Genomic DNA, 13,164 nt, shown 5'->3' on the forward strand with positions numbered 1-13,164 from the left:
TTTGCTATCTGAACTGTTGTTTTAAGTGAGTGCTTGTAACCTTTAAGTTACTCAGTCTGCTGTTTTTCAGATATTGTTTTGTTGTCTCCCCATAAGAAGTGTGACGTGTTATCTGATGATTAACAAATTTCTTGCCACACCTGATATATCTACTCTTTTGTGGTGTATCTGGCTGGTTTATGACTTGCTTAACACAAATGTATGCATGGAGATCATCACTGACTGTATTGGTATTTTTCCTATGGCCTTGAATGTAAACTATGGCAAGGAACAAGTTGGTTCTTTTGAGAACCTACTCACTAAAATTTCACAAAACCTCATAAATAAGATATTTCAATCATACACAATGTAATTTTTTTTCAGAAAACTCATTCTTTTCAAATATAACTGCAGTAACGACATATTTTTAAAATGGTAAATTCTACATAAAATTTTATTCCTAAAAGGTGGTGGGGTACTTAATATTGTGTAACATATATCTTACAAAATATTATAACATTCGCTTTACCGCTAGTGTTGACCAGAGATTTCGTAACGACACAGAAGACATAGATGCGGAATATGAATCCTTACCAATACTGACACGACTCGCAGGTCGCTAAAGAATACTATAAAATTACTTATGGCCATTGCTAAACTCCACACATTTGTAGTTTTTTGACGAGTATAGTCGACTTAGGAAAAAAGTTTCTATATAGTTTACTGCAGTATAAATGATGAAGTATTCAAATAATATATCATGTACATTTCGTTATCACATTCCTTTCAGTTCAGAGATATGAACAGTTGAATGAATTCGCAGTCATTGATGAGATTTCAGAATAATTTCGGAAACAATACTATATAACCGAATTAGGCCTTATCTGGAACGGCAGTTACAGGAGGCAAGAATCTAAGGTCATATTAATTACGATGAACGAACAAACTGTTGCCTTATCCATTAAATTCAAGGATTTTTTGTGTTCATATTCTAAAGAATTAAATACCTAATTAGCCGTGTGCCACCAGATGGGGCAAGCGAAATTAATATCAGTTCTTTCGCAAGCAAGTACCTAAGATTCGATTACAATTGTTTATTTGCAAACAGAGAGCACGAAAGGTGATAAGCATTAACTTTCCACGATATACTTTCTGGGCAAATTAATGAAGCGTTACTGCAAAATATCTCAAGAATACCAATGTAAAATGTCCGACTTCTTTCAGCTTTTGCTGCTAAGATTTGCAGTAACGACTTTTACAATAATAAAGTATTACAATTTCAAAAACTAACCGTGATTCATCACTCTATAATATTAATTTTAGCAAGCATCTCACCACAGCTCTTAAGCAGTATTAAGGATGACTATCATTTCTGCCATCATCCTGTCATGTAAATTCATATGATCTATGGTGAGAAATACAACTTGCTTAAATAGGTATTCACATGTATCTGACTAGTAACAACTTTCAGAGTGCATTTGTGTTCATGAACGTAAACAGGATCTTTATCCGCGTACTAGTTATCCACGTCATCATGAGGTTCATATCAGTTGTCCCTGAAAAGCCTTGTTTGGTATCAATACTGCACGCCTTACTACTACTCACAGCCTTACCTTTGGCACTGATCACTGTTTACATGCACATATCCTGACAAACTTTCCATTGGCAAGAATCTGAAATTCGAGATAGTTCTATCTCTCGGTGGAACCGTCAACTAATATGAATAAACGCGCGCGCGTACACACACACACACACACACACACACACACACACACACACACACACACCGTTTTGTACATACAATAACTCTGTCGGTTATCGACTGTCCCATGCCATTGTGTACTGACGAGATCTTCAATCGTGTATTTGTTTTATTATCCCTTGAATTTTATATATTTGTCTTGAGATAATTAAATATTGATATTTCGTAATAATCTGATGTTTCTATTTTTAAGACTTTTTACTCTTACAGAACCTGTTCTTAAATTGAATGTTTATTTCTGCCCTCTTTCCTGTAGCGAACCAGGACTAGTTTGAAAATGTTTTAGTGGTACGATTTCTTCACACTGCTGTGAAGATGGGACCACATCTGTTCAGGATGCCGATCTGCACTGTATTTTTATATTTGCTGTCGATTGCTGTCCGACACTTCAGCTAATTTTGAGCCCTTCCTGCTTATTCTTACCCTCTTCCCATGCCACTGATGCTGTTCTGTCTTCTATCTTTTGTCAGAGAAAGATAGTTCAGGCTTAATCCTTCTGGCAGCACCCGTTTTTCTACCTTGTCTTTCCACCAACTAGTGCTGCTTTTAGGCTCTGTCATCATGAGTGTTCTGCCCTGCCTTCTCCCCTATACATAGCCAATGAATTTGTATTCAGCATGTGAGATCCAATTAATACCAACGTTTTTAGGTGAAATATCCCTTTATTTTGAAAACCACCTTTCCGAAACCGACCTCTCCCATCCTGACCAATCTCTACTACTTATGCCCATATGGTAATAACTCTTAATTATCTAAATATTAACAATGACTAAATAAAGAGCGTCAATGGTGCGACTAGAGTCTTATACGACTTGCAGAGACCAAGGATAGTAAACACACTACCCATACTTTTGTTCTAAAGCAATAAGTAATCATTCAAGAGATGCTAAGAAAGTCAAGAAGAAAGCGATTATGACAAAAGCAACACAATAAATTAATTTTTAAAAAATACCTCTTCAGGTTTATCGGAAAATGTCCAGTTCCCTTTGGGTGACATTACAAAACATGATTCCATGCCCGGAAATCTTTCACTTAATCGTATTAAGGCTTCTTCATTCTGCACTACTGCTATAGGCTGTGATTTGGAACAAGATAGGCCATGTACTACACCATTCTCCTCCACTTCATTTAAAAAAGTACATCCTGTAACAGAGAAAAATAATTCTTTAATAATTACAACAAATATATAACTAATTGTAAGTCTGTCAGGAAAGAAAAATGGTGCTGCTAACTGAAGTCCGTTGTACCCACATATAACAGACGCTGTAACACATCAAAGTGGCTGAAACATTAAGGATCTTCCTCAGTCGCCACCCGCACCGAACCCAGAAAATGGGTAAGATGACTTGAAATGTCAATGTGTTTCAACACTGCCACCTGGCAGAGAACTAGAGTGTAGCTTACGCTGGGAAAGTTGACATTCACATATTGCCACTTATATCAAAAGAAGGCAACGGCACGTCCACGGAAAATCTTCACAGTAGTATTTCTTGATTACTTGTGACAAACAAATTCATCCTCTGATATTCATATTCGGTGGGAACATTGATGGCCATGCTATTGCGTATCTTAAAACCATCCTCATCCTCAAAATAGAAGTATACTGGCATGGAGACGTAGTACTATTACATTCTAATAGTTCAATCTATACGTCGGTCCATGGTCATAATGATGAGTATTTTCGAGCTATTATTATGCGACCATAACCAGGGTGGGGGGGGGGGGACACGATGTTTCCCCCCTGTCAAGTGCAATGGCGATTGGTGGCCTGTGACGTGGGGAGGGTTGATGTTCGAAGTAGAGGTGGGTGTTAGGAGAGATGTAGTTACATTTAAGCCAGATAAAATGAATCGCACAAAAATCTTGTGCGTGATTTGTGGAAAAGAAATCTATTACTTAAATTATATTTATAACAGAAAAAATTCTTAAAATCAGATTCTTATCCCTTTGTTATACACTAACTGAAAACACCACATCACTGTCTCTTTTACCCCCTTTGTTTCTAAACTATGACACATACTACAATCTGCAGTTGATCATCTCATTCGTAGGGCACCTGACTTCTTCAAAGTTTATAGCTGTAAACTACATTGTGGTTGAGATTTCAAATAGGTTTTGCATTTTTGTCCTACTAGCAAACAGTTGTAAGAGCAAGAAACATGTTTCTTTTAAATTCACTCCTCAACATTTGATGTTTGTCCTTGTGCCTTACTGAGGGCCATACTATACGCTAATCTTACCAGGCACTGAAGCCTTTTCAAGACGTTATTTTTTACCGCCAGAATTATTCGCGCAGGCTTGCAGTTTTGGTTTCTGTTGCGTAAAATCGCTCTAAATTAAATGTGATAAAACAGAGATAAAAGCAAGGAAAATATTAAGAAACAACTATTTATTAGTAATATAGGCTGTGGTGGGGCTGATAGTATTTATCCTCGTGTAGGGGGGCCCAGAGGAGAAAAGTTTGATAACCACTGGCTTAGATGATTTTGGTTGAGTGTGAGATCAATGTGGTACGTGTCGATTCCAAGTTGTATTCTAAAATATTCAAGAATAATCTAGAAAACACGAAAAAATCAAATGGTTCAAAAAAATGGTTCAAATGGCTCTGAGCACTATGGGACTTAACATCTGTGGTCATCAGTCCCCTAGAACTTAGAACTACTTAAACCTAACTAACCTAAGGACATCACACACATCCATGCCCGAGGCAGGATTCGAACCTGCGACCGTAGCAGCCGCGCGGTTCCGGACTGCGCGCCTAGAACCGCTAGACCACCGCGGCCGGCCGAAAACAATCATCCACGTTCGAGAATATCCGTAAAACCTCGAAAATATTATACACTGAAGCATCAAAGAAACCGGTATGGGCATGTGTATTCAAATACACGCAGATCACTGGGTTGCGGTTGGCAACGCCTATATAAGACAAGTATTTGGCACAGTTGTTAGATCGATTATTGCTGCTACAGTGGCAGGTTATCGAGACGTGAGTTTGAACGTGGTGTTATAGTCGGAGCAAGAGCGATGCGACACTGCATCTCCGCGGTAGCGATGAAGTGGGGTATTCCCGTACGACCATTTCACGAGTGTACGAGGAATCCGGTAAAACAAGAACAGGACCAACGACAACTGAAGAGAATTGTTCAACGTGACAAAAGTGCAACCCTTATACAAATTGCTGCAGATTTCATTGCTGAGCCATCAACAAGTGTCAGCCTGCGAACCATCCAACCAAACATCGTCGATATGGGCTTTCGGAGCCGAAGGCCTACTCGTGTACCCTTGGTGACTGCACGACAGAAAGCTTCACGCCTCGCCTGGGCCCGTCAACACCGACGTTGGACGGTTGATGACTGGAAACACGTTGTCTGGCCGGAGGAGTCTCGTTTCAAATTGTACTGAGCGGATGGACGTGTACGGGTGTGGAGACAATTTCATGAAACCTTGGACTCTACATGCCAGCAGGGGACTTTTCAAGGCGGTGGATGCAAAGTAATGTTGTGGGGCAAGTTGGAGTGATATGGGACCCCTTATACGTCTAGATACGAATCTGACAGGTGACACGTCCGTAAGCATCCTGTCTCATCACCTGCATCCATTCATGTACATTGTGCATTCCGACGGACTCGGACAATTCCAGCAGGACAATGCGACACCCCACACGTCCAGAATTGCTACAGAATGGCTCCAGAAACAAAAACAATGTTCTGAGTAAACACTTTCGCTGGCACCAGACTCCCCAGACATGAAAATTATTGAGCGTGTCTGGGATAACTTGCAACATATTGCCGGTCGTAGTGGCCGAGCGGTTCTAGGCGCTTCAGTTTGGAACCGCGCGACCGCTACGTCGCAGGTTCGAATCCTGCCTCGGGCATGGATGTGTGTGATGTCCTTAGGTTAGTTAGGTTTAAGTAGTTCTAAGTTCTAGGGGACTGATGACCTCTACACTTAAGTCCCATAGTGCTCAGAGCCATTTGAACCATTTTTTTTTGGCAGCATATTGTTCAGAAGGTACCTCCACCCCCTCGTACTTTCTATGGGCAGCCCTGCAGGATTCATGGTGTCAGTTCCTCCAGCATCAGTCGAGTCCATGCCACGTCGTGTTGCGTTACTTCTGCATGCTAGCGAGACGCCTGCACATATTAGGCAGGTGTACCAGTTTCTTTGGCTCTTCAGTGTAGAACAATCTTGAATTTTCTCATTTTGAAAAATTCGTTGTTTCAAGAGAGACAGAAAATGTACTCATGAGCACTTCAAACACTCATATCTCCACAATTAGAACAGGTACCATTGCACTACCATCGTAGCGCATAACAAAAACCAGTGATTGGCATTGGGAGGTTTTGGTACCTTCAACTTCTCCCACCGTCACTACAATTTTTATATGTATAAGCTGTTCGAACGCGACAGCGAAATTCCATGCATTGTATAGGCGCAGTCCTGACCAATGCCTCATGTTACAGTGTTAACAGGAGCAGCACACAAGCGTATTATAACGGGTGTCTTTGAATTTCACGTTATCGTTTGAATCACTCAAACCAACAGTATGCCTTGATTCACAGATTCACCTCCCAATGTTTTGTGGTCGCTGAATCGAGTGTACTGGAGCATTGTAGCTTATAATATTTCATTACCTACTTCGTCAGCATGCTTCTATTGACGCTTCACAATGCAGATGAGTAGATGTCAGTATTAGAGGCTGTCATTTTGTTCAGTGCCGCAGTTTTAACTATTACGTACTCATTTTAATATTCTTATTTTAGTTCACCGTGAAAACACAAAGTTTATGCAGCGTTTTCACCTTAAAATAAATAGATAGGAATTCGTACGTAGCAGTTGAAACAGCGGTAGTGAACAAAGTAAGTTTTTATAGTAGTATAATATTAATCATTCCGTGGGTCACTTTTCCAAGAATACTGGACGTCTCATTTTATTGCAATTTAAGATGACATAACTTATATCACAGGCATTTACATTCTTGCGTGTCTGGTTTGACAAGGGCGGGATCTCATAGTAGGAGCCACTTGCCTGAAGTAATTTGGCCAAACCACGTAAAACCTAAACCAGGATGGCCGGTTGAAGATCGGATCCTCCATCCTTTCGGGCACAATGTCAGTCTAAAACAGTGCAACCTTATTCAGCTTATTCCTAGCTTACAACACTTTTGTAAATTTGGTATTTAAAATTGGTACACTGTTCCTTCATTACTCGCCAGCAGTCACTAAACATTATACACACATTATTACATCACGTAACATTACACACAGTCTCAGCTGACAGCAGAGTCACAGTAACTATGATTTACATTTTATATACCGTAAATACCCATCTTCTAGTCTGAAAAATTGAGTCAGCATCCGTCTATAAAGAGTTATGTTGAGCTCAGAAAGGGGATAGGGTATTAGTATTATGCATTGTAGATTTGGCGGCAAGAGGTGTTCCAGAAGTATGAAAGTGTTCTGTGAAATGATAAATGTTTGATTATTATTTACGTGTCTTACAGTTTTTTTCTAAACCACTCTGTGTTACCCAAGTAATACTTCAGTGTGTAGAATGTATTGTTTAGTTGTTACTTTTTAACTGAAATAACACGGCTGCTAAAATTGCAAACAGGATACTACACCAGAAACCATAACTAGCTGTATAAACGACGCTACACATGAAAAAATCGGCAGAAAGTACTGACTGATTTCTAAGAGGTAGAGTAATTTTAAAAAATCGTGAACGTACCGTAGCTCTTATACTTCTGGAACACGTATGAGAAAAGAAAAATAAATGAATCTTATCTTGTATAAATTCCACCAATTTCTTTCCGAGGATGGAAATTAAGAAGACTTGCAATATCCAAGAAGATGATTATAACTGTGTGTTTAGTGAATAAAATGATATAAGTAATATATATATATATATATATTTCTGTGTCAGTAAATCTTATATGTGACTCCAATAACTAATGAGACGTGTCTATGGCCAGACTGCAGTTGACACAGAACTCCGGACGGCACGAACACAGCCGTAATGGAATAATGAAACTTAAAATTTCGAAGTTCGAGATAACTTATAACAACTCGTCTCAAGGCAATCGCAGTGACGAAAAGTAAATTCTTATCAGAAGCCGGCGTCGGTGACCGAGCGATTCTAGGCCCTTCAGTCCGGAACCGCGCGACTGCTACGGTCGCGGGTTCGAATCCTGCCTCGGGCATGGATGTGTGTGATGTCCTTAGGTTAGTTAAGTTTATGCAGTTCTAAGTTCTAGGGGACTGATGACCTCGGATGTAAAGTGACGTCATAAGCGAGTGACTGCGTGAGAGATCGCTCTCCAAGTTTTTATAAATTTTTAGGTTTCAGATACATATTTTAACGGTTTTTGTGATATTTACTATATAAGTGACTTATTAGTGGTTTCTTCATTCACCTCTGCCTTTCATGTGTTGTGACCTGATATTTGTGAGTTTCGTATCGAGCGACGTAACCTCTTTCCTGTGTTTACATTCCGCGCTGACCAGTTGCAGCTGTAGCGGCGCATCGAAAGCTAAGTACTAATTAATTGTTTGTGTATAGTGGTTTACTTAGGAACTTTAGTAGTCTTCAACCGGAGCTTTTTGTGTTTTCTGGTGAAATAATTTCAGAAGAACCTTTTGGGAACTGTTTTCAGCTTCGTTACTGTGTCATTAGACGTTTGATTCTCTTTCTGTATAAGTCTTTTGTTATATTCACATTTGTTGCTTATTAATACTGTTAATAATAGTAGTTACTTCCCTTGTAGAGTAAGTTTGAGATTATTGTAGTCAGGTTTTTAACATCATCTTATTGTAGTAGCGGAACTTAGAAAAAGTAAAATTTTACCATGAGTGAGATGTGTGGGCTTTGCCGTAGGTTCGTGAGTAGTGGATTGCGGTGTGAGACTTGTTCGGAGTATTTTCACTGGAGGGAATGCAGTGGGGAAGCCAGTGGGCATTCTGGTGAGATCCTCTCCTGGAACTGCAGGTTATGTAGCAAGAGTAAGTTGATAGGGGAGCAGGAGCGTAAGATCTGTGCCCTTCAGGTGCAGTTGAAAAACGCACAGGAGGAGCTAGATAGGATGAGGAGGGAGAAAGGAGTTGGGGAATGGGAGCTGGCTGTTGGCAAGAGATCTGCTAGGAGAAGATTTTCAGATAGTTTTACTATTGGTGTTTACAATAGATATGACCAACTGTCAGAGTCTAGTGGAGACGAATCTCTAGTAGCTGTAGATGTAGGAAGTATGCAGCAGACCTCAGTAGTCAGGGTGGCTAGAACAGTTGCAAAGTCGAAGAGGAAGAAGAAGGTTCTGCTGTTAGGTAGTTCTCATGGCAGAGGTGTAGGCCAGCAGTTGCAGGAAGTGCTGGGGAGTGAGTACCAGGTCACCAGCATTGTGAAGCCTAATGCAGGATTGGCTCAGGTGACTTAACATAGGGGGGTTATGTAGGGATTTTACTAAAGAGGATCAGGTAGTGATTGTGGGTGGGGCTGGTATAGTATTGATAGGGATGGGGAGTATGACATAGATGGTGACCTGGAAAAGATAGCCACTCAGACTGGCAACACGAATGTGCATTTCGTGGAACTGTTTCAGCGTCACGATCGGTCTCATCTTAATACAGCCGTCAGGCACATGAGACTTGGGGGTGCGCTGATGACAGAAAGCATGGGTCACATTTCGGTGGTGTCGGTGGAGTCTATCAGCAGGACGGGTTTCACTAGACATGGCCTGCACCTCAACAGTTATGGGAAGGGGAGGTTGGCAAAGCTTATAGGTGACAGCATAGGTGGGGTTGGTGGGATCACTCATGGAAAAATTCCTGCAGTAGTGGGTGTTAGAGCTGCACCTTTTTTAGATTGAAGTCAGATGATAGGTATTCCTGCTTAAGGGAAGTCTCTCTAACAAAGGAACCACTTTTGACAAAGCTTAGGTATCCGAGTAATGAGGGAATTAGTGTATTTCATCAAAATATACAAGGTATTAAAGTTAGTGAATTGCTTATAGATGTTGACTCTGAAATTATTGGTATATCTCAACACTTTTTAAATAAGGAAATAATTCAGAGGCTTCCTTTACCAGGATACAGGTTGGCTGGCAGCTTTTCTAGGAGCTCTTTGCGGTGTGGGGGAGTAGCCATGTATGTGAAAAACGGCATCCCATTTGAGTCAATTGATGTTTCAAAGTACTGCACTGAAAAGGTGTTTGAATGTTGTGCAGGTGTGGTTAAATTTAGTGGAGCTAAACTTCTTACTGTTGTTATTTAGAGATCCCCAGACTCCGATTTCACAACATTTTTGCTAAAGCTAGAGGAGGTTCTTGGTTCACTTTATAGGAAATACAAAAAGTTAGTTATTTGTGTTGACTTCAATATTAATTGTATAAGTGGTTGTGCAAGGAAGAGGATGCTGGTAGACCTAAATTCATTTAATCTTATGCAAACCGTATTCTTTCCAACGAGAGTGCAAGGGAACAGTAGAACAACCATAGACAACATTTTTGTTCATTCCTCATTACTAGAAGGGCATTCTGTTAGCAAAAAGGTGAATGGCCTTTCAAATCATGATGCACAAATTTTAACTCTAAAAGATTTTTGTGCTGCAACACGTGTTAAACATAGTCATCAGCTGTTTAGGAAAGCTGATCCAGTTGTTGTAGAGACCTTTGTAAACCTTATCAAGGAACAAGAGTGGCAAGATGTTTATAGCGCTGATACAGTAGACGATAAATATAATGCTTTTTTCAAGACTTTTCTCGTGCTCTTTGAAAGCTGCTTTCCGTTAGAACGTTCAAAACAGGATACTAGCACAAACAGACAGCCTTGGTGGCTGACTAGAGGGATAAGAATATCTTATAGAACAAATTGTCAATTATATCAAAACGTTAGAAACAGTCAAAATCTAAATGCAGCAGCCCATTACAAACAGTATTGTAAGGTGCTTAAAAATGTTATTAGGAAGGCAAAACGTATGTGGTATGCAGATAGAATAGCGAAGTCTCAGGATAAAATTAAAACCATATGGTCAGTCGTAAAGGAAGTGGCTGGTCTGCAGAGACAGGTCGAGGATATAGAATCAGTGCGTAGTGGGAATGTCCGTGTTACTGATAAGTCGCATATATGTACAGTATTTAATAATCACTTTCTGAATATAGCAGGTGAACTAAATAGAAACCTAGTCCAACAGGGAATCATATAGCGCTCTTAGAAAAAAGTGTTCGGAGACTGTTACCTGAAATGCTCCTCCATGATACTGACAAGAGGGAGATTGAGTTAATAATTAAATCACTAAAGACCAAGAACTCTCACGGATATGACGGTGTATCTAGCAGAATACTGAAGTATTGTTCTATGTACAGGGTTATTACAAATGACTGAAGCGATTTCACAGCTCTACAATAACTTTATTATTTGAGATATTTTCACAATGCTTTGCACACACATACAAAAACTCAAAAAGTTTTTTTAGGCATTCACAAATGTTCGATATGTGCCCCTTTAGTGATTCGGCAGACATCAAGCCGATAATCAAGTTCCTCCCACACTCGGTGCAGCATGTCCCCATCAATGAGTTCGAAAGCATCGTTGATGCGAGCTCGCAGTTCTGGCACGTTTCTTGGTAGAGGAGGTTTAAACACTGAATCTTTCACATAACCCCACAGAAAGAAATCGCATGGGGTTAAGTCGGGAGAGCGTGGAGGCCATGACATGAATTGCTGATCATGATTTCGACCACGACCGATCCATCGGTTTTCCAATCTCCTGTTTAAGAAATGCCGAACATCATGATGGAAGTGCGGTGGAGCACCATCCTGTTGAAAGATGAAGTCGGCGCTGTCGGTCTCCAGTTGTGGCATGAGCCAATTTTCCAGCATGTCTAGATACACGTGTTCTGTAACATTTTTATCGCAGAAGAAAAAGGGGCCGTAAACTTTAAACCGTGAGATTGCACAAAACACGTTAACTTTTGGTGAATTGCTAATTTGCTGCACGAATGCGTGAGGATTCTCTACCGCCCAGATTCGCACATTGTGTCTGTTCACTTCACCATTAAGAAAAAATGTTGCTTCACCACTGAAAAAAAGTTTCGCACTGAACGCATCCTCTTCCATGAGCTGTTGCAACCGCGCCGAAAATTCATAGCATTTGACTGTCATCGGGTGTCAGGGCTTGTAGCAATTGTAAACGGTAAGGCTTCTGCTTTAGCCTTTTCCGTATGATTTTCCAAACCGTCTGCTGTGGTACGTTTAGCTCCCTGCTTGCTTTATTCGTCGACTTCCGCGGGCTACGCGTGAAACTTGCCCGCACGCGTTCAACCGTTTCTTCGCTCATTGCAGGCCGACCCGTTGATTTCCCCTTACAGAGGCATCCAGAAGCTTTAAACTGCGCGTACCATCGCCGAATGTAGTTAGCAGTTGGTGGATCTCTGTTGAACTTCATCCTGAAGTGTCGTTGCACTGTTATGACTGACTGATGTGAGTGCATTTCAAGCACGACATACGCTTTCTCGGCTCCTGTCGCCATTTTGTCTCACTGCGCTCTCGAGCGCTCTGGCGGCAGAAACCTGAAGTGCGGCTTCAGCCGAACAAAACTTTATGAGTTTTTCTACGTGTCTGTAGTGTGTCGTGACCATACGTCAATGAATGGAGCTACAGTGAATTTATGAAATCGCTTCAATCATTTGTAATAATAGCCCTGTAGGTTAGCCCAGTACTTAGCCATATCAGTAACTTTTCCTTTAGGAGTGGTCGGTTTCCTGACCGATTACAGTACTCTGTTGTGAAGCCACTTTATAAAAAGGGAGACGGGGATAATGTTGACAATTATAGACCTATTTCTATGCCATCGGTGTTTGCTAAAGTTATCGAGACGGTTGTACATATAAGGTTACTGGAGCATTTAAATTCACATAATTTGCTGTCAAATGTTCAGTTTGGTTTTAGAAATGGTTTAACAACTGAAAATGCTATATTCTCGTTTCTCTGTGAGGTTTTGGACGGATTAAATAAAAGGTTGCGAACGCTAGGTGTTTTCTTTGATTTAACGAAGGCTTTTGACTGTGTTGACCACAAAATATTACTGCAGAATTTGGACCATTATGGAGTAAGGGATGTAGCTTACAATTGGTTCACCTCTTACTTTAAGAACAGAAAGCAGAAGGTAATTCTCCGCAATATTGAGAGTGGTAGTGATGCTCAGTCCCAATGTGGCACTGTTAAATGGGGCGTTCCCCAAGGGTCGGTGCTGGGGCCACTGCTGTTCCTTATTTATGTAAATGATATGCCTTCTAGTATTACAGGTGATTCAAAAATATTTCTGTTTGCTGATGACACCAGCTTGATAGTGAAGGATCTTGTGTGTAATATTGAAACAGTATCAAATAATGTAGTTCATGAAATAAGTTCGTGGCTTGTGAAAAATGATTTG

Source organism: Schistocerca piceifrons, chromosome 3, assembly GCF_021461385.2.
Source record: "Schistocerca piceifrons isolate TAMUIC-IGC-003096 chromosome 3, iqSchPice1.1, whole genome shotgun sequence".
NCBI classification, from domain to species: Eukaryota; Metazoa; Arthropoda; class Insecta; order Orthoptera; family Acrididae; genus Schistocerca; species Schistocerca piceifrons.